The 13,042-nt window shown below is 32.1% G+C and overlaps 1 long non-coding RNA gene across 1 annotated transcript; it reads right to left on the bottom strand.

The window, feature by feature from the left end:
* Window positions 1-2,722: 2,722 nt before the first annotated feature.
* LOC143049977 (uncharacterized) lies at window positions 2,723-6,447 on the bottom strand. The gene is made up of 3 exons (XR_012970380.1): window positions 6,327-6,447; window positions 4,107-4,210; window positions 2,723-3,607 (listed from the first exon to the last, which is right to left on the bottom strand). It is a non-coding gene; the product is annotated as an uncharacterized LOC143049977 (long non-coding RNA).
* Between the last annotated feature and the right edge of the window lie 6,595 nt (window positions 6,448-13,042).

Genomic DNA, 13,042 nt, shown 5'->3' with positions numbered 1-13,042 from the left:
TAGACGAAACGCGCGTCTGGCGTATACAAATTATAATCCTGATACCTTTGATAACTAATTAAACTTAATATATCAGACATAATTCAATTTCGTTTCAATTGTCAGTGTTCAATCTCTTTGATTTTACTTCCGATCAACAAATCCAAGCTATCCTCCTTGACTCAGTCAAATGAGTCAATAACACGTATATATAAATATGACCAATTGACCAACGACAGTTGTACTGATACAATGACACCTATAAGCCATGCCTCTACTTATAGAAATTCCCTTTATGCTCTTCATGGTGATGCAATTGTAAACAATGCTGTGTTCTTCGCGAATACTTTAAATGTATTTTTGTGCTTAAAATTCAACTACACAAAGCTAAGTATGTTTTGTGATGGGTAAAAACGGAGACAACCTATCATATTTTTCAACCGATAGCCAATTGGCCGTTTCAGAATCTAAAGCGTTGTGATTGGTTAAAAACGTTCCAAACAATTAAAATTCAACCAATGACGTAACGCTATTCTAATTTTGGTTTACGAACAATGAGATTATCCATAGTCCTTCAGATTCTGAAAAGGCGAATAGATAACGATGACTATGAAACAACAAGCATGTAAGTATCACCGAGATCATTGACAAACTTGACATGTTCACTTGTATGACAGTCACATTAAATTCCATTATATTGACAACGATGTGTGAACGAAACAAACAGGAATCTGATGTACAGTAGTTGTCGTTTGTTTATGTAATATATACGTGTTTCTCGTTTCTCGTTTTGTTTATATAGATTAGACCGTTGGTTTTCCCGTTTGAATGGTTTTACACTAGTAATTTTGGGGCCCTTTATAGTTTGTTGTTCGGTGTGAGCCAAGGCTCCGTGTTGAAGGCCGTACTTTAACCTATAATGGTTTACTTTTTAAATTGTTATTTGTATGGAGAGTTGTCTCATTGGCACTCACACCACATCTTCCTATATCTATATAATAGGTATTACATGGGACTCAAATATAGCCCTCTCGTCCTTATATATTTGTAAGGGAACTTCAAAAAATTGAGATAAAATTATCTACTTAAAAAATGTTCGCGCTACAACATCTGCCTCTTTCAATGGAATGGCATATACATAGTTACTAAAATAATAACCAACTTCTAGCTTCTGATAATTTCCATGAATTGATCTAGGCAAATGCTATATTATATCAATATCAACTCTTTCTTAGGGGCACCGACGTTGTATTGCCACAATGGTGCTTTTGGTGTTCTATCTAGTCACTTTTTGCAAAGCACATACATCACATCTGCTATAGCAGTTTTCAACATATATTCGTATCTAAGCTAATAGATTTTTTTTTTCTAAACTTGCTTGCAGGTTTTTCTTGATGGCAATCTGTGACAATATTGTGTATTTGAGCAGACATTCTTTCAACTTTTTTTTAATAACTTTTTGCCAAGTGACAGTGTACACTCCCAATTTACCATTTACGACATAGAATACACTCAAATCCGAAATATCACATTGTCATGGAAATGTAATAGTTTTGTTGGTTGAATATATATAAACGAACCAAATAAAGCTATATGAGAAACCTGCCTTATCAGAGTTTGCGCTACCGCGTATTCTTGGTATAAAATGCTTACCAACTGTGCAGGGTTCTTCTATTATTAATTTGTTTAAATGGAGTTCCGAAAGGAATTGAAAATAATTATCTTTTTTTCTGAAAGGAATTTTAAACAACATATATTTGTGATGATTCAAACTCAGATGATGCAGATGCCAGATTGATGTTATTGCATGTGTTTTTATTGTTTGTCGTCTTTGTTTATACTGTATTTGAGAGAAGCCGGATATTATTAGATTCTGAGATCAGTGGCACTGACATTTATTTTGGAAATACGTGCTGTGTATTTTCTGTGTTTCATTACAGTTTTAAATGGCCAAAATCCGAACCCTTGTTCAAAAAATGAAGATAGGTGAAGGTTTCATAACAGAGGCTAAACCACACGAATAAACAAGAGAAATATATTTGGAATAGTACATTTGAATGCTCAAGTGACTTTTTTCAACAAAATAAAAATAAGGAGAGGTGGTATGATTGCCAAATATGGCCACTATCTATCAAAGTTCAAATGAAGTGGATGTAAGCAATTATATGCAACTATACGTTCATCAACTCCTTCTATAACTGCGTGCACATGTAAGATGTGGCCGTAATTCATCGAATTGTGTTCAAACTGCTCCTTTGCGACTTCTATTTTGTATCTGGTCTAACGAATATTTATTGAGGGGGAGGATTTATGAGCTTTTCACTTTATACATTGTTGTCTACTAACAAAAGAGAACACCCTAAATAACTTGTAAAATGTTTAGTGGCATCCTCGTTAACTATAAACCAATTTGTGTCAAAAAAGCTTGAATGATTTGGATGTCGGAGCATATGGATTGTACCATTGAAAGATGCAGTACGTATCTGATAATTCCTTGATAGGCTTTATACCAGTCCATCAGAAGTTGTTTCGACTAAAGAGTAATAATTTTTTTAGCAAATTGTTTATTAATTTGGATAATTTTGTTCTTCAAAAGTGTTCTACAAAAGTGACGACACTCGTTATGTTAGGACTGAACTGTGAATCTTTCTGTCTGGCCAACCGATACTCATTGGAAAATCATGGCATTGTTCACTTGTGTGCTTTGGTAAAATTACTTAATATCGATAAAACACGATTCATAATAATTCAAATGCATTTTAGTAAAATAATTTGGAAGGTCGTTACTTCACTGCTAAAGTTACAATAAAGCAATGGCATAGAATAGAATTATATTAGAACATAATAATAATTTAAACCCCAAATAAGCTACTTTATCTGTACTTCTTTACAGTTCATACTGTTTTCGTTCATGACTGGTTGCTTCTTTTAAATATTTGAAAATTTAAACAGCTCTCATTATTTTAATTCGTTTTTAACTATCTAATACTGATTGCAAGGGGGTTAGGAAAGACATCCTTATCATGAGTCTTGGATTAAGACAACAGCAAATATCTAGAGCATGTTTTTTGTTTGGTCACTATAAATATCTGGTATTAATCCAGTGCTTGTTTCAATTAGATTTACAGTATTGGAACCGAATAACTTCATTTCATAGTTAACTAGTTGTTCCCAGAATCCTATATTCGGGCGGATGATTCTTCTTTTACTTTTCACAAAATCATGCGCTTCTTTCAGTTTCATTTTCTTGTGTTTCATTAGGTAGGCTATACATATCGTCGAGGATCGACTAACTCCACCAAGACAGTGCACAAGAACATTTCCGCCCTGCATAACAACGTCATTGATTTCGTCTGCTACTTTGTCAAAATATTCATCTAAACGGGACTGTGGATTGTCACCGATTTGTAGGAATGTTGTTTTTATTTCAAGTTCATTAGGACTTGGCGCCTCTAATGTGCAATTAATGATATGGGTTATCCTAAAATCCAGTAGACGTTCGCGCGTAATGGCGAATGCACTGCTGAGGTAGAGAAAATCTGTTAGTTGCGCAAATTGAGAAACAAACGACATGCCTTGAACGACAAGATTGCAATTTAAACTAAGCAGACTCTTTCTGACATACAATCTAAAAAAGAAAAAAAAATACATAAAAAAATACTGAATTTTGCATTTTGAAATGACGAAAAACGACGTTACTTTACTTAAATCTAAATTTTTTTTTATCTGTGTTTAAATTATTCTTTAGCGGTTTATAATATTCGTTCGTGTAAGAAGCAAAATAAATATTGACATACAAATATGTTCATAACAACTTGTAAGTTTTGTAAAGTAATGCACATGGATCATTTAACATCGCTCTTTAGATACAGATAAACATGAATGGTTATTTTAAGTCTCAAGCAGTAATTTGCATATGAAAACGATATACTTCAATTGCGAAATGAGAATGCACTTGCTGTGATATGTTTATGGACGCACTTTACAAAAAGTAAAAAGAAAGCAATAGTGAAATATTGACTACTTAATATACACTGAATAAACTGATCACAATTTTTACTTCTTGGGACAAATAATGTCGATATAGATAGAGGGTATTTAAATCATTTGGGAGATTCTGTACTTACGTTTATATATGTACGTCTACTTGGTCGAGAGGAATAACTAAGCATGTAATCGCGTGTTGCTTATTTTTAGAACTTAGATCAATATGGCTGCCACACTTTGGAATCTAACAGAATAAAAAGGTAAGTTCGCTTTAGATTATTACATACCCTAGATGCAAACACTATTAAGGTGAATACCAATGTGAAAAAAAGGTATTAAAAATTGACAAAAGCAGAATCCGCTAATTATTTATTCAATTATTCGGCTGTTAATTATATTATCGTCCATATTGTTGAGATTGACTTCTGATGTTGAATATTACTTTCTACAAACGTAGGAAGTGTATTAGTGATGTAAAATAACATGCTATTAATAGATTTAGAAGTAATTTTCTTGGTTTTGTTTAAAAAAAAATATATACAATGGCGGTCAAAGATTATAGATCAGTGAAAGTTAAAAAACAAAAAAACTTACATTCCTTCGAAAAGATATACGCATAGTTTTCTCTGCACGTATAATTATCAATCGCGGGAATAAAATGGCAAAGTTTTCACATAGAATTTACATAGTAAAAATAAAATTTTAATGAGTTACTTGTATAGTTCCCTTATGTATGATTACCTTTGGTGAGCTCTATAGTCTACCAAAATTGCTGTTTTTCCAGAGATTTTGACAACGTTTACAATTCGAATATAAATATATATTATGGGTAAGAACGATATTGTCAAAACCTTTGACAGCATTTGACAGAGTTCTTACCAACTTTTTATTTTAGATATAAGAGCATAGAAATCTTTGGAAGCATACAAATTCAAATAATCTCATCAAATTATCAAAATTAAAAGTCTGAACCCCTGATGTGCGGTTTTTTTCTCGACAAAATACTCATCAGTGACGCTCCAATAAAAAAAAGTGAAAAGGCCTAACTATTCCTGTTTAAGAAAATCCAAAGTTTAGAATGAACAGTTAATTCATAAATATGACAATATCAATGTATGTCAAGTTTGAAATACTAGGGATCTTTTTTAAGTGACGTTGTCTTAATTCTTTTTAACTTAACGTTAGATGAAAAAAATGCATACATCATAATAATAAACTATTTATGATTATGGCTTCTGGATATTTTTCTTCTTTCAAGGCAACTAAAATTAAAGTATAAAAAATATGTGAAAATTGTTGATTGTTTAATAATAAGATGACTTCTCTTCTTGATGGTATATATTATTTGTGACTTTAAAATGAGGGTCTGATATTTTTCTCCTTTTGGATTCTAAAACTCCGGTAAAAATACACTATATATTATAAGATAAAACCTCGTAGACCCCTTTGATAATCTAGGATTTGTGCCTTGTTTAATGATACTGAACATGCAGTTGTTTGCACATCAGATATACAGATAGATAATCACAGGTATAATTGATTACCAGATCAATAGACCAGGTGTTTAACAAAGGTAACATTGACGTACATAAGTCAATACTTGTGTGTACTAAGGTCAATAATACGTTTTGGATCAATAGTGTCTTTGTTAAAATATAGAACAAGTGACAAATCAAAACAAATTATTGTTAGCAAAATCAAAAGATATGCATATCATATTTTTCTTGCAGAGCTAAGTAGTAACAATGACATTATTAGTTATCAAAGGTACCAGGATTATAATTTTGTACGCCAGACGCGTGTTTCGTCTACATAAGACCCATCAGTGACGCTCATATCAAAATATTTATAATACTTAACATTTGAATCATATTCTCATATCATGCTTAATCTGCAAATAAGTTGCTGCTTCTATGATGAGTTTATTTGTTGTAATGTTTATGATATTTCATGGCCATTTAAATTCACACATTCATTTATTATATCGAGAATAATTTTATATTGATTTAATTTAAATGGTTTTGAATTTCAATACACGGTGTAATAAAGGTAGATAATAACGATTATTAAAATCCAAATTCGGTCGCCATGATGTTTGTTTATGTTTTGTGAGTTGCTGGTTTCCTCCACGTGGATTTGATCCAAGGTGAGTAATAAGTATCTATCTATAGTTCAATTTTATAAACATTCGAACATATGAACGAATAGGTTGATAATGGATTCCTTACGACACCACATAAAAGTAGAGAAAGGTAGGCAAATATAAAGAAAATACGAAAATGTTTAAATGAGTTCATTGTTTTAATCCAGGTTCATTTAAAAATTACGTATAACTTTTACAGAGATTAACATATACTTACATCTATCATATGTCTATGTAAGTTCTAAAATTAACAATACATTGATTTAAGCTACTTCCTCCTATATGTGTAATATCCTTATATAGGTCTTGATATACTAGTATATACAAGGATAAACATAGTTAAAATAGGCACAAATAAAGATATACATGTATGTGTTATCGGTTTAAATTCGTTTTATTTTTAAAAGAAACTGATGGAAGAGCAACAAAAAAGACAAAAACATATCCTGGATAACAAACTAAAACCGAGAGAAACACTGTAACTATAAGACGAAAACATTGAACAGAACACCAGAAACACTAAATAAAGGCAACAGTAGTATACCGCTGTTCAAAACTCATAAATCAATGGACAAAAAACAAAATCGGGGTAACTACAACTTGGCAAACACCAACATATATAGAAACGGACTGTCTGATATCAACTGCCATATTCGTGACTTGGCACAGGACGTTAGTCATTGTAAGAAAGAAACAAATGGTCGGTTAGACCTGGTGGTATGGCTAGTCAAACCCTCGGCTTATATGGCAATGTCAAAATACCGCTAAAATGACGAAAACACGCTATTATGACATATGATTGTAAACGGTTTAAAACATGCTAAATTATATTATTGTCTTATAGACGCATATATGCACAATGGATCATATATAGTTTTGTATATATAAAAACAAACTATGGTTAAATACTTGGAATAATTGCTTTATTTAATATATCTATACATTTTCTCTCTTCAGAAAAAATGAAAGGCTTTAATTCTGTAGCTCAATTACGGGAATATCTGTTTTTATCTGGTGTCGCGTCTATCAATGAACATAGACTGAAGAAGTACGGTATTACGCACGTGTTGAATACAGCAACTGAGCTAAAAGATTTTCAATATCCCTCTGGTATTACTAATATTTTGCGAGTTGAAATGAAAGACAGTGCTTCAGAAAATTTATTGAAATATATAGACCAGTGTATTGACTATATTCACATGGTTAGAAACAATGGCGGAAAAGTACTCGTGCATTGTATTGCAGGCATGAGTAGGTCAGTCAGCGTCTGCTTAGCATATCTTGTGAAATATGATAATATGACGTTGAAGAATGCATACGATCACGTATTTAATGAAAGACGTTTTATTCATCCAAATCAAGGATTTTGGAAGAGTTTGATATCGTTTGAAGAAGAAATGACTGGAAAGAACACAGTTGAAATTCGTCCATATATTTGTGGATGGGAAATTAATGTTATAGAATATGAGACAGACTTAAGAATAGTAAACGGGTGGTTAGAAGATTTGTTTAGATTCTTATTCACGCCGTTTTTGATACTAGTTATGCAAATAATATGGACTGGATTTTATAGCTGATATAAAACCATATCAACAAAATATGTTATACCATTCCATTGCAGCTAACTCTGACCGCTAGACAATATAGGATTTTCCAAGACTTGCAACAATCGTTGGTAAACGCAATGGAAGCGTGAAATTAAAATGACTAAGGCATGTAACACCACTTGATGAGATGACGTCTACTGAAAGTTCCAATGATGACTGGATGAAGGAGTCGTTTGCAACAACATTGTGCAATTGCTATAGACGTTTCCGAGATAATTGAAATGTTTAGTTTGGACATTTTTTTAACGAATGTTGAGAATAGGTTTATCAGGACTGTTTTTGACAATCACATATGTTCGTTTCATTGGCTCCCCACTATCGCCATATGCGACCGCATTATCCTTTATTCACAGTTGTAATCTGTCAAATACATCACTTTTATATTAAAATATTTTTATCTGTATCAGTGTGATTGTTTTTCATGTGTCGTATATTATGTTACTCTAAAAGTAAAATCACAAAAATACTGAACTCCGAGGAAAATTCAAAACAGAAAGTCCCTAATAATTTTTCTATTTCAAAGTACTACTTATGTTATTGTTTGTTGCCTTGTGTGCATTAAAAAAAACCCTGTATAAATGTAACTTGGGTTGAAAGGACGATAAAAGGTTTTTTATGAACGAGGAGAATAAAATCCGAGCACTACAGTTCCTTATACATACCTTTTATAAAACCATAAGTCACGAAACAACACTTTTTAAAGCTTTTTTTTTCTGAATGTCAATGTGAGGCCTTCGATATGGATTATTAGCTAACAACTTACTGCAAGTTTAAGATAATTCAAGTTTCAAAATATTTCCATGAATTCAGAAAAGGGTAATAACAAGTCTGAAATGGCGACAAATATGAGAATTTGGGATATTATTTTGTTCAATTTATAGGGGAAATCAAAACTTTGCCTGAAATTTATCTGGCGCGTTTAGTTTTCATAAAATTCGGTGTATTTTTTCTTACTTGTACCGTTTACTTGATATACGAATGTCTCCCTCGTTTTCCTCCGACACGTGAACAATGAAACTCTTTGTCGAACTATCATGTGTTGTGATTGGACAATGTTAAAGAGATGTTCAATCTTCATTTTAATTTTCAAATAAACAAACTATTGTACTTATTGAATAGTTGAAAGAGGTGTTTCTTTGAATTTAAAAAACATTTTCAAAGCTTTAAATTTTTTAAATACTAAGGCTTTTCTACCTCAGGAATAGATTACCTTAGCTGATTTGGTAAGACTTTTAAAATGTTGGGTCCTCAATGCTCTTCAACCTCGTACTTAATTCGCATTTTTAACTATTTTTTTAATCGAGCGTCATTGATGAGTCTTTTGTAGACGAAACGTGCGTCTGGCGTTAATACAAAATTTCAATTCTGGTATTTATAATGAGTTTATTTACATATTCCATAAACATTGAAGCAAAACGTAATTTTAGACGCGGCTTACCAAATTCACACTTTAAAATGATATATTCGGCCAAAGATATATGTTTTTTTTTATTTAAACATTGCATATGGTTGTAGGATCACACGCCTTTCCGAAAAGTTGTTAGATTTGTATTGATTATCGCGTTTTCTATGTCAACCCGCTTTGACAAAAATGTTTTACGTCATGTTTCGTGAAAGACATCTTAATTAGTTGTACTGGAGGTACATGTATATAATAAAGTGTATTTGATATTGCTTATTCAATATTACATACTGTATCAACCCTCATCAAATATACTCGCTCAAACAGAGCCCTTTGTATTATATTGGTGTATCGGGTTGATACAGATAAGCGACTTATATAGGCGGAATTTTGGCCAATTTGTTCTATCCGCAAAAATAGCGAAATTTCACACCCCTCGAAAATAAACCACAATACGGGTATATTGATAAGAAAGCAGGAAAAAACATTTCTAGCGTTTACCCGAGTAAATTATTTTCTCGAATAGTGTGAGATATTAGTAATGTATTTGTTACCCAAATCTTGTTTACAAATACTCATTCTGGGGTTTAGATCCGACGGCGTTATTACTCATGTATTGATAAGATTAACGATGTTTTTTTTCACCTTATTAGGCACTGCATTTTGTGAAACCTATAGGATTTTACCATGCATTAGCAAGCGACTTAAGTTCATTGACACGTGGTGTGTATGTTTTTAACCTTTATAAGAGCAGTTTCAAATGATCACTATAGGGCATGTCAGATCTAGAATTTTATCGGATCAATCGTAAAAGAAAAATACCTTTTCATTTAAATACGCACTTTGAGGTAAAAGAATTAACTTTGAAGTTTACATAATAGTATCAATGTGATATATTTTACCTTCAAGGTATTTTCAACAATTTGTAAATTGCATTGCACTATGATGCAATTTGAATGTAAAAATGATTATATTCTTCCCACGAGAAAATAATTTAGGTATAAATTGTATGATTAGCAATCTTCAAAAGCCAAAAATTCAAAAGACAGCTAATTAAATTGCTCATCTATTTTAATATTGTTTGGTGCCTAAACTATATAAAGTACTGGTGTAAGAATGTGTTTAAATAAAAAAAAAAATATTAAAAAAAAAAATGTTGTTTTGCATTAACACGACTCTAAAACTTGAAATGTTACAAAAAGTTTAATCTCAAAAACTCTGAGGAAAAATTCAAAACGATAAAAACCTTAAAATATTGCAAAATCAAAAGCTCAAACACATCAAACGAATGGATCACAACTGTCATATTTCTTACTTGGTACAGGCATTTTCTTATGTTGAAAATGGTGGATTAAACATGGTGTTATAGCTAGCTAACATCTGACAGTCGCATGAAATTCCTTATATTGACAACGATGTGTGAACAAAACAAACAGACATAATAGGTATAAATGTCAAAAATAGGGGTTCAGCAGTCAACATTGGTCATAATCTTAATCACTATGAAAACAAACGTAGCACCAAAAGGCATAATGAAAGACAAGTATATAAAAATAAGATAATGACGGGATGTATAGGTAGGTACAAAGCCACTTCAAACGATCATAAAACACTTTATAATCGTTGCCGCATGTGGAGCAGGATCTGCTTACCCTTCCGGAGCACCTGAGATCACCCCTAGTTTTTTGGTGGGGTTCGTGTTGTTTATTCTTTAGTTTTCTATGTTGTGTCGTGTGTGCTGTTGTTTGTTTGTCTTTTTCATTTTTAGCCATGGCGTTGTCAGTTTGTTTTAGATTAATGAGTTTGACTGTCCCTTTGGTATCTTTCGTCCCTCTTTTATAAGAATTATCTAGATTCATGTGGTCCAAAACTAGAATATTGTCAAAGAAGTATTTACTGCATACCAAATTGACCTTTTTGTCTATTGAACAATGCTGGTTTCCAATTATGTGTATGACTTTTTTATTAGAGGTGTATCGATAAGAGTATTTTCCAAACAAAATTAAGTCTTAACGTTCTAAACTTATATGAGATGAGATTTTAAAATAAACAGTTTCAACAACAAATTAAGAAACACCATCATATACAGATATCTGTGAACTACAGCTGGTTTGCTTTTATCTCAAAGCAATAACATAATTTGGAGAGAAAAAAATGTCCCTGCTGAGGCAGTGAAACAGTAGCTTGAGTAAATACTTTATGCATTTGAAAACTTGCATGCATTCCAAATTGATCCAAAAAGTATTCGAGACTATAATGCAAAATTTTGAGATTTCCGAATTTACGTTAATATTTCATATGTATAAGACACTATACAAAATTTAATCCTTATCTCTTTGGCTTAAACCAGGTTTGAGAAATGCACAACCATCGATAGTTGAAGATGCATACCTGTCAACTCACCCGTTTTTTGCGGGTGACACCCGTTATTTTCACCTCTCACCCGGGAGTTTTTCTTTACCCGGCGGGTCCCGGGAATTTCTAACATTACCCGTTTCACCCGGATTTCTGACCGGAATTGTTTCCGGTATTTAGAAGTAATGCGACCTTCCGTTTTATCGGTCTTTTTCAATGTAACCAAAAGTCAAAATGTAGGACTGTTTACCTGAGCTGTGAAATAGCTTCAGGTTATTCCTGTGGAAAAACTAAAACCACCCAAATAGTAAAGAGGGCCCTTTCAGTTGAAAATAACAAAGTGGTAGTTGAAAACAAGCCAAGATTTTTTGTTTTGTCAAAACTTGCTAAAACATTACTGGTTTTGCCAAACAGCAATGCAGACAGTGAGAGGGCATTTTCTTTAGTAAAGAAAATAGCTACAGAGTGTAGGGCTGATCTTAATAAGGATACACTGTGTGCTCTTCTTTCTCATAAAATGAATACACATTTGCATTGCTATGAACTGAAACCAAGTGCAGTTCTTTTAAAGAATGCCAAGTCTGCTACTATGGAATATAACAATAGTCTGAAATAAACTTGTATACATGTTCTAACTGTTTCATATACATATTGACTATATAAATTATATGTAAACATATTTTTGTTCTTCAATTGAGCCCGCAAAATGTCGTACGCGTTATGACCTGAGATTTTTTTTCTCAATGCAGGTCATGACCTGACTTTTCATTTTCAGAGGTTGACAGGTATGAAGATGATAATAATCGCATGGTGCCAATTTAAATGCGCTAAACACATGCTTTTTGTGTCACCAAGAAAGATAAACTAACAAACTCAGCAATGCTAGATAACGTTTGGTAAAAAATTCTCAAAGCCAAATTCTTGAAGCTCAATATTGTGCATTAAACACATATAGTCGAGGTAACGTACAACACTTGAAACCAGATACCTACGGGAGCATCAACTGATAGGTTTTGTCAGAAATACCAAATCTGTCGACCAAAATTTAGCAAATTAAGTTATGTTGACAATCTTGTAAACTATTATCAAATTACACTCATTCTTTTAAAATGATAAAATGGAAAAAATGTCTAGGTCTTTGATTATGTTGATTTTGTTGCCTATCTTGTGGGGTTTTCAAACATTTTTCGTTTGTCTATATCACTTCGTATTACTTTATTTTGATACGGCGTCATTTTAAACTTGTTAAAACTGTTCAAAAGTTGGTTTAAATTAAAAACTTGATGACAAGCGCGATTTCTTACAGATTTCGAAACTTGACTAAAGTGTGAATGACTTGTATATAAATTGAAATAGAAATGAGATGCTTTGTCAGCGAGGATATTGTTACCAAAGCTCAGTTTCACCGAAACTATACTGGTTTAAATAGTAATTATCAAGCACAATTAAGTTTTTAAATAGTTTTGAACAACAACTGTATATATTAACAAAGGAGCGACGTTTGTATAATAGAAAGTTATTACATTATAGAATTGCCGCACATCTAAAAGTTTATTTTTTTCAAAAGAT

The sequence above is a fragment of the Mytilus galloprovincialis genome, chromosome 10 (assembly GCF_965363235.1).
Source record: "Mytilus galloprovincialis chromosome 10, xbMytGall1.hap1.1, whole genome shotgun sequence".
Lineage (NCBI taxonomy): Eukaryota > Metazoa > Mollusca > Bivalvia > Mytilida > Mytilidae > Mytilus > Mytilus galloprovincialis.
This window is presented reverse-complemented; position numbering and strand designations above follow the sequence as displayed.